Genomic DNA, 9,286 nt, shown 5'->3' with positions numbered 1-9,286 from the left:
GGTAAATATATGTTAAAAATATTAAGTTGACAAACACTAAAAATATATACTATAAACAAAAACTATATTTGCACTGTGCCGTGTAGCTTACGTGCCACTAATGAGAATGGAGGAGGAGGGGTCAAAATTTTTACTTGCAAAATTTTCCATTTGCTTAGTTTAATTTTTTAATTTAATTAATTATTCGCTCATTGTGTGTGTGTGCCATCTTCAGTTTGCAGCCTTTGGGATAATCTTTTGTCTCCCTGAAGTGTGTGTCTGTATGTGTGTGTGTGGGCTAATTAATATTAAATACTTTTTGATTTTAATTGTCGATTATCAAAACAACATATGAACTTATTTTAAAAATATAACGAATTATTTAGATACGAACCTCTTATTCTTTGGTCCTTGATTTACGACATCCTTTGTTCTAATTTTACATCCGCGCAGCTCCTGAAACTACATCGCAGGTCATCTAGCTTATTGGCTCCCAGAGGGTACATGTAATTAAAACAAAACCATTACAAGTTTAGTGTTATTTGTAAACACAATGGGCATAAGTTTTAATTAGCATTAACGATGACGTGGCCAAGAATAGAACTGACTTAATATCAAATGGACCACGTCATCAATATATGTGTTCACGCCAGAAGGGCGCAAACAGTTGAGCGGCAGTGTAAGCGGCCAATGCTTGTGAGTGCTTTGAGTAAAGCACCTACACGGCTCGCAAGCACCGCTGCTCGCACTCTCCTTCTCTCCTCTCGCTCTCCTCCCTTCCCGCAAGGTATTCACCTCTCCGCGGTCCCGCGGTATTACCAATGTTATTTTTAAGGTAGTCTTAAATTTCAAGTGCGAGACTAAAGTGCAAAATTTTGAAGTCGATCCCGGTCGTTTTAATTTCTGGAGGATTCAGCCGCAGCCGTCGCAACAACAATTTTTTTCCGCCCACTCCACTTCAATATGTATAACATATCTGGGACGTACATTTCCTACGAATTTGAATTTAATATTAAATTCGATATTGTTAATATTTTTATGAAGTAAATTTTGTGTACACCTTAGCATATTTAGTCATGTATATCTATCAATAGCAATTGTTTTAAATTTCATGTTGTAGTTAATAACCGCTAATTAATATTAAATATTTTTTGATTTTGATTGTCGATTTTCAAAACAACATAAGAACTTATTTTAGAAATATAACGAATTATTTAGATACGAACCTCTTATTCTTTGGTCCTTGACTTACGACATCCTTTGTTCTGATTTTACATCAGCGCAGCTCCTGAAACTACATCGCAGGTCATCTAGCTTAATGGCTCCCAGAGGGTACATGCAATTAAAACAAAACCATTACAAGTTTAGTTTTATTTGTTAACACAATGGGCATAAGTTTTAATTAGCATTAACGATGACGTGGCCAAGAATAGAACTGACTTAATATCAAATGGACCACGTCATCAATATATGAATACCGTCTCTGGGACGTAGATTTCCTACGAATTGGAATTTTATATTAAATTCGATATTGTCAATATTTTTATGAAGTAAATTTTGTGTTCACCTCAGCATCGTTAGTCATGTATATCTATTAGCAATTATTTTAAATTTCATGTTGCTAGTTAATTACCGCTAATTAATATTAAATATTTTTTGATTTTGATTGTCGATTATCAAAACAACATTAGAACTTATTTTAAAAATATAACGAATTATTTAGATACGAACCTCTTATTCTTTAGTCCTTGATTTACGACATCCTTTGTTCTAATTTTACATCCGCGCAGCTCCTGAAACTACATCGCAGGTCATCTAGCTTATTGGCTCCCAGAGGGTACATGCAATTAAAACAAAACCATTACAAGTTTAGTGTTATTTGTAAACACAATGGGCATTAGTTTTACTTAGCATTAAGGATGACGTGGCCAAGAATAGAACTGACTTAATATCAAACATCAATTATGAATACCATCTCTGGTACGTAGATTTCATATGAATTGGAATTTTATTTAAAAAATTCGATATTGTCAATATTTTTATGAAGTAAATTTTGTGTTCACCTAAGCGTCTTTATTCATGTATATGTATTAGCAATTATTTTAAATTTCATGTTTCTAGTTAATTACCGCTAATTAATATTAAATACTTTTTGATTTTGATTGTCGAATATCAAAACAACATTAGAACTTATTTTAAAAATATAACGAATTATTTAGATACGAACCTCTTATTCTTTGTTCCTCTATTTACGACATCCTTTGTTCTAATTTTACATCCGCGCAGCTCCTGAAACTACATCGCAGGTCATCTAGCTTATTGGCTCCCAGAGGGTACATGCAATTAAAACAAAACCATTACAAGTTTAGTGTTATTTGTAAACACAATGGGCATTAGTTTTAATTAGCATTAAGGATGACGTGGCCAAGAATAGAACTGACTTAATATCAAACATCAATTATGAATACCATCTCTGGTACGTAGATTTCCTATGAATTGGAATTTTATTTAAAAAATTCGATATTGTCAATATTTTTATGAAGTAAATTTTGTGTTCACCTTATCGTCTTTAGTCATGTATATCTATTAGCAATTGTTTTAAATTTCATGTTATAGTTAATAAACGCTAATTAATATTAAATTTTTTTTGATTTTTTTTGTCTTTTATCAAAACAACATAAGTACATACTTATTTAAAAAATATAACGAATTATTTAGATACGAACCTTTTATTCTTAGGTCCTTGATTTACGACATCCTTTGTGCTAATTTTACATCTGCGCAGCTTCTGAAACTACATCGCAGGTCATCTAGCTTATTGGCTCCCAGAGGGTACATGTAATTAAAACAAAACCATTACAAGTTTAGTGTTATTTGTAAACACAATGGGCATAAGTTTTAATTAGCATTAACGATGACGTGGCCAAGAATAGAACTGACTTAATATCAAATGGACCACGTCATCAATATATGAATACCGTCTCTGGAACGTAGATTTCCTACGAATTGGAATTTTATATTAAATTCGATATTGTCAATATTTTTATGAAGTAAATTTTGTGTTCACCTTAGCGTCTTTAGTCATGTATATCTATTAGCACTTGTTTTAAATTTCATGTTGCTAGTTAATTACCGCTAATTAATATTAATTATTTTTTGATTTTGATCATCGATTGTCAAAACAACATATGAACTTATTTTAAAAATATAACGAATTATTTAGATACGAACCTCTTATTCTTTGGTCCTTGATTTACGACATCCTTTGTTCTGATTTTGCATCAGCGTAGCTCCTGAAACTACATTGCAGGTCAGCTTATTGGCTCCCAGAGGGTACATGAAATTAAAACAAAACCATTACATGTTTAGTTTTATTAGTAAACAGCATACGTTTTAATTAGCATTTACGATGACGTGGCCAAGACTAGAACTGACTTAATTTCAAAAAACATTAGGTATAAAAATATCAAATATTATAAATTAAAAATATACTACAAAGATTAAGTTCACTTAAAAATTTCCAAAAATATTCGGTAAATATATGTTAAAAATATTAAGTTGACAAAGACTAGAAATATATACTAGAAACAAAAACTATATTTGCACTGTGGCTTGTAGCTTACGTGCCACTAATGAGAATCGAGGCGAAGGGCGCAAAACTTTTATTTGCAAAATTTTCCACTGTTCAGTTTAATATAAATTACTAATATTTAAAAAATATTATAAATATATTCGGTATATATATGTTAAAAATACTAAGTTGACAAACACTAGAAATATATACCATAAACAAAAACTATATTTGCACTGTGCCGTGTAGCTTACGTGCCACTAATGAGAATCGAGGAGGAGGGCGCAAAAAAAATATTCTAAAAATATTCGGTAAATATATGTTAAAAATATTAAGTTGACAAACACTAGAAATATATACTAGAAACAAAAACTATATTTGCACTGTGCCGTGTAGCTTACGTGCCACTAATGAGAATCGAGGAGGAGGGGTCAAAATTTGTACTTGCAAAATTTTCCATTTGCTTAGTTTAATTTCTAATTTAATTACTTATTCTCTCATTGTGTGTGTGTGCCATCTTCAGTTTGCAGCCTTTGGGATAATCTTTTGTCTCCCTGAAGTGTGTGTCTGTATGTGTGTGTGTGGGCTAATTAATATTAAATATTTTTTGATTTTAATTTTCGATTATCAAAACAACATAAGAACTTATTTTAAAAATATAACGAATTATTTAGATACGAACCTCTTATTCTTTGGTCCTTGATTTACGACATCCTTTGTTCTAATTTTACATCCGCGCAGCTCCTGAAACTACATCGCAGGTCATCTAGCTTATTGGCTCCCAGAGGGTACATGAAATTAAAACAAAACCATTACAAGTTTAGTGTTATTTGTAAACACAATGGGCATAAGTTTTAATTAGCATCAACGATTACGTGGCCAAGAATAGAACTGACTTAATATCAAATGGATCGTCATCAATATATGAATACCGTCTCTGGAACGTAGATTTCCTACGAATTGGAATTTTATATTAAATTCGATATTGTCAATATTTTTATGAAGTAAATTTTGTGTTCACCTTAGCGTCTTTAGTCATGTATATCTATTAGCACTTGTTTTAAATTTCATGTTGCTAGTTAATTACCGCTAATTAATATTAATTATTTTTTGATTTTGATCATCGATTGTCAAAACAACATATGAACTTATTTTAAAAATATAACGAATTATTTAGATACGAACCTCTTATTCTTTGGTCCTTGATTTACGACATCCTTTGTTCTGATTTTGCATCAGCGCAGCTCCTGAAACTACATTGCAGGTCATCTAGCTTATTGGCTCCCAGAGGGTACATGAAATTAAAACAAAACCATTACATGTTTAGTTTTATTAGTAAACAGCATACGTTTTAATTAGCATTTACGATGACGTGGCCAAGACTAGAACTGACTTAATTTCAAAAAACATTATATATAAAAATATCAAATATTATAAATTAAAAATATACTAGAAAAATTAAGTTCACTTAAAAATATTCTAAAAATATTCGGTAAATATATGTTAAAAATATTAAGTTGACAAAAACTAGAAATATATACTAGAAACAAAAACTATATTTGCACTGTGCCTTGTAGCTTACGTGCCACTAATGAGAATCGAGGAGGAGGGCGCAAAAAAAATATTCTAAAAATATTCGGTAAATATATGTTAAATATATTAAGTTGACAAACACTAGAAATATATACTAGAAACAAAAACTATATTTGCACTGTGCCGTGTAGCTTACGTGCCACTAATGAGAATCGAGGAGGAGGGGTCAAAATTTTTACTTGCAAAATTTTCCATTTGCTTAGTTTAATTTCTAATTTAATTACTTATTCTCTCATTGTGTGTGTGTGCCATCTTCAGTTTGCAGCCTTTGGGATAATCTTTTGTCTCCCTGAAGTGTGTGTCTCTATGTGTGTGTGTGGGCTAATTAATATTAAATACTTTTTGATTTTAATTGTCGATTATCAAAACAACATAAGAACTTATTTAAAAAATATAACGAATTATTTAGATACGAACCTCTTATTCTTTGGTCCTTGATTTACGACATCCTTTGTTCTAATCTTACATCCGCGCAGCTCCTGAAACTACATCGCAGGTCATCTAGCTTATTGGCTCCCAGAGGGTACATGAAATTAAAACAAAACCATTACAAGTTTAGTTTTATTAGTAAACAGCATACGTTTTAAATAGCATTTACGATGACGTGGCCAAGACTAGAACTGACTTAATTTCAAAAAACATTATATATAAAAATATCAAATATTATAAATTAAAAATATACTAGAAAGATTAAGTTCACTTAAAAATATTCTAAAAATACTCGGTAAATATATGTTAAAAATATTAAGTTGACAAAGACTAGAAATATATACTAGAAACAAAAACTATATTTGCACTGTGCCTTGTAGCTTACGTGCCACTAATGAGAATCGAGGAGGAGGGCGCAAAAAAAATATTCTAAAAATATTCGATAAATATATGTTAAATATATTAAGTTGACAAACACTAGAAATATATACCATAAACAAAAACTATATTTGCACTGTGCCGTGTAGCTTACGTGCCACTAATGAGAATGGAGGAGGAGGGGTCAAAATTTTTACTTGCAAAATTTTCCATTTGCTTAGTTTAATTTAAATGACTAATATTTAAAAAATATTCTAAATATATTCGGTATATATATGTTAAAAATACTAAGTTGACAAACACTAGAAATATATACCATAAACAAAAACTATATTTGTACTGTGCCACTAATGAGAATCGAGGAGGAGGGCGCAAAAAGAATATTCTAAAAATATTCGGTAAATATATGTTAAAAATATTAAGTTGACAAACACTAGAATTATATACTAGAAACAAAAACTATATTTGCACTGTGCCGTGTAGCTTACGTGCCACTAATGAGAACCAAGCCGAAGGGCGCAAAACTTTTATTTGCAAAATTTTCCATTTGCTTAGTTTAATTTAAATTACTAATATTTAAAAATTATTCTAAAAATATTCGGTATATATATGTTAAAAATACTAAGTTGACAAACACTAGAAATATATACCATAAACAAAAACTATATTTGCACTGTGCCGTGTAGCTTACGTGCCACTAATGAGAATCGAGGAGGAGGGCGCAAAAAAAATATTCTAAAAATATTCGATAAATATATGTTAAATATATTAAGTTGACAAACACTAGAAATATATACTAGAAACAAAAACTATATTTGCACTGTGCCGTGTAGCGTACGTGCCACTAAAGAGAATCGAGGAGGAGGGGTCAAAATTTTTACTTGCAAAATTTTACATTTGCTTAGTTTAATTTCTAATTTAATTACTTATTCTCTCATTGTGTGTGTGTGCCATCTTCAGTTTGCAGCCTTTGGGATAATCTTTTGTCTCCCTGAAGTGTGTGTCTGTATGTGTGTGTGTGGGCTAATTAATATTAAATATTTTTTGATTTTATTTGTCGATTATCAAAACAACATAAGAACTTATTTTAAAAATATAACGAATTATTTAGATACGAACCTCCTTCTTTGGTCCTTGATTTACGACATAGTTTGTTCTAATTTTACATCCGCGCAGCTCCTGAAACTACATCGCAGGTCATCTAGCTTATTGGCTCCCAGAGGGTACATGAAATTAAAACAAAACCATTACAAGTTTAGTGTTATTTGTAAACACAATGGGCATAAGTTTTAATTAGCATCAACGATTACGTGGCCAAGAATAGAACTGACTTAATATCAAATGGACCAAGTCATCAATATATGAATACCGTCTCTGGAACGTAGATTTCCTACGAATTGGAATTTTATATTAAATTCGATATTGTCAATATTTTTATGAAGTAAATTTTGTGTTCACCTCAGCATCGTTAGTCATGTATATCTATTAGCAATTATTTTAAATTTCATGTTGCTAGTTAATTACCGCTAATTAATATGAAATATAATTTGATTATGATTGTCGATTATCAAAACAACATAAGAACTTATTTTAAAAATATAACGAATTATTTAGATACGAACCTCTTATTCTTTGGTCCTTGATTTACGACATCCTTTGTTCTAATTTTACATCCGCGCAGCTCCTGAAACTACATCGCAGGTCATCTAGCTTATTGGCTCCCAGAGGGTACATGAAATTAAAACAAAACCATTACAAGTTTAGTTTTATTAGTAAACAGCATACGTTTTAATTAGCATTTACGATGACGTGGCCAAGACTAGAAGTGACTTAATTTCAAAAAACATTATATATAAAAATATCAAATATTATAAATTAAAAATATACTAGAAAGATTAAGTTCACTTAAGAATATTCTAAAAATATTCGGTAAATATATGTTAAAAATATTAAGTTGACAAAGACTAGAAATATATACTAGAAACAAAAACTATATTTGCACTGTGCCTTGTAGCTTACGTGCCACTAATGAGAATCGAGGAGGAGGGCGCAAAAAAAATATTCTAAAAATATTCGATAAATATATGTTAAATATATTAAGTTGACAAACACTAGAAATATATACCATAAACAAAAACTATATTTGCACTGTGCCGTGTAGCTTACGTGCCACTAATGAGAATCGAGGCGAAGGGCGCAAAACTTTTATTTGCAAAATTTTCCATTTGCTTAGTTTAATTTAAATTACTAATATTTAAAAATTATTCTAAAAATATTCGGTATATATATGTTAAAAATACTAAGTTGACAAACACTAGAAATATATACCATAAACAAAAACTATATTTGCACTGTGCCGTGTAGCTTACGTGCCACTAATGAGAATCGAGGAGGAGGGCGCAAAAAAAATATTCTAAAAATATTCGGTAAGTATATGTTAAAAATATTAAGTTGACAAACACTAGAAATATATACTAGAAACAAAAACTATATTTGCACTGTGCCGTGTAGCTTACGTGCCACTAATGAGAATCGAGGAGGAGGGGTCAAAATTTTTACTTGCAAAATTTTCCATTTGCTTAGTTTCATTTCTAATTTAATTACTTATTCTCTCATTGTGTGTGTGTGCCATCTTCAGTTTGCAGCCTTTGGGATAATCTTTTGTCTCCCTGAAGTGTGTGTCTGTATGTGTGTGTGTGGGCTAATTAATATTAAATATTTTTTGATTTTAATTGTCGATTATCAAAACAACATAAGAACTTATTTTAAAAATATAACGAATTATTTAGATACGAACCTCTTATTCTTTGGTCCTTGATTTACGACATCCTTTGTTCTAATTTTACATCCGCGCAGCTCCTGAAACTACATCGCACGTCATCTAGCTTATTGGCTCCCAGAGGGTACATGAAATTAAAACAAAACCATTACAAGTTTAGTGTTATTTGTAAACACAATGGGCATAAGTTTTAATTAGCATCAACGATTACGTGGCCAAGAATAGAACTGACTTAATATCAAATGGACCAAGTCATCAATATATGAATACCGTCTCTGGAACGTAGATTTCCTACGAATTGGAATTTTATATTAAATTCGATATTGTCAATATTTTTATGAAGTAAATTTTGTGTTCACCTCAGCATCGTTAGTCATGTATATCTATTAGCAATTATTTTAAATTTCATGTTGCTAGTTAATTACCGCTAATTAATATGAAATATAATTTGATTATGATTGTCGATTATCAAAATAATATAAGAACTTATTTTAAAAATATAACGAATTATTTAGATACGAACCTCTTATTCTTTGGTCCTTGATTTACGACATCCT

The sequence above is a fragment of the Drosophila simulans genome, unplaced genomic scaffold, assembly GCF_016746395.2.
Source record: "Drosophila simulans strain w501 unplaced genomic scaffold, Prin_Dsim_3.1 Segkk11_quiver_pilon, whole genome shotgun sequence".
Classification (NCBI taxonomy): Eukaryota; Metazoa; Arthropoda; class Insecta; order Diptera; family Drosophilidae; genus Drosophila; species Drosophila simulans.
The sequence above is the reverse complement of the archived record's forward strand: the minus strand, read 5'-3'. Positions refer to the sequence as shown.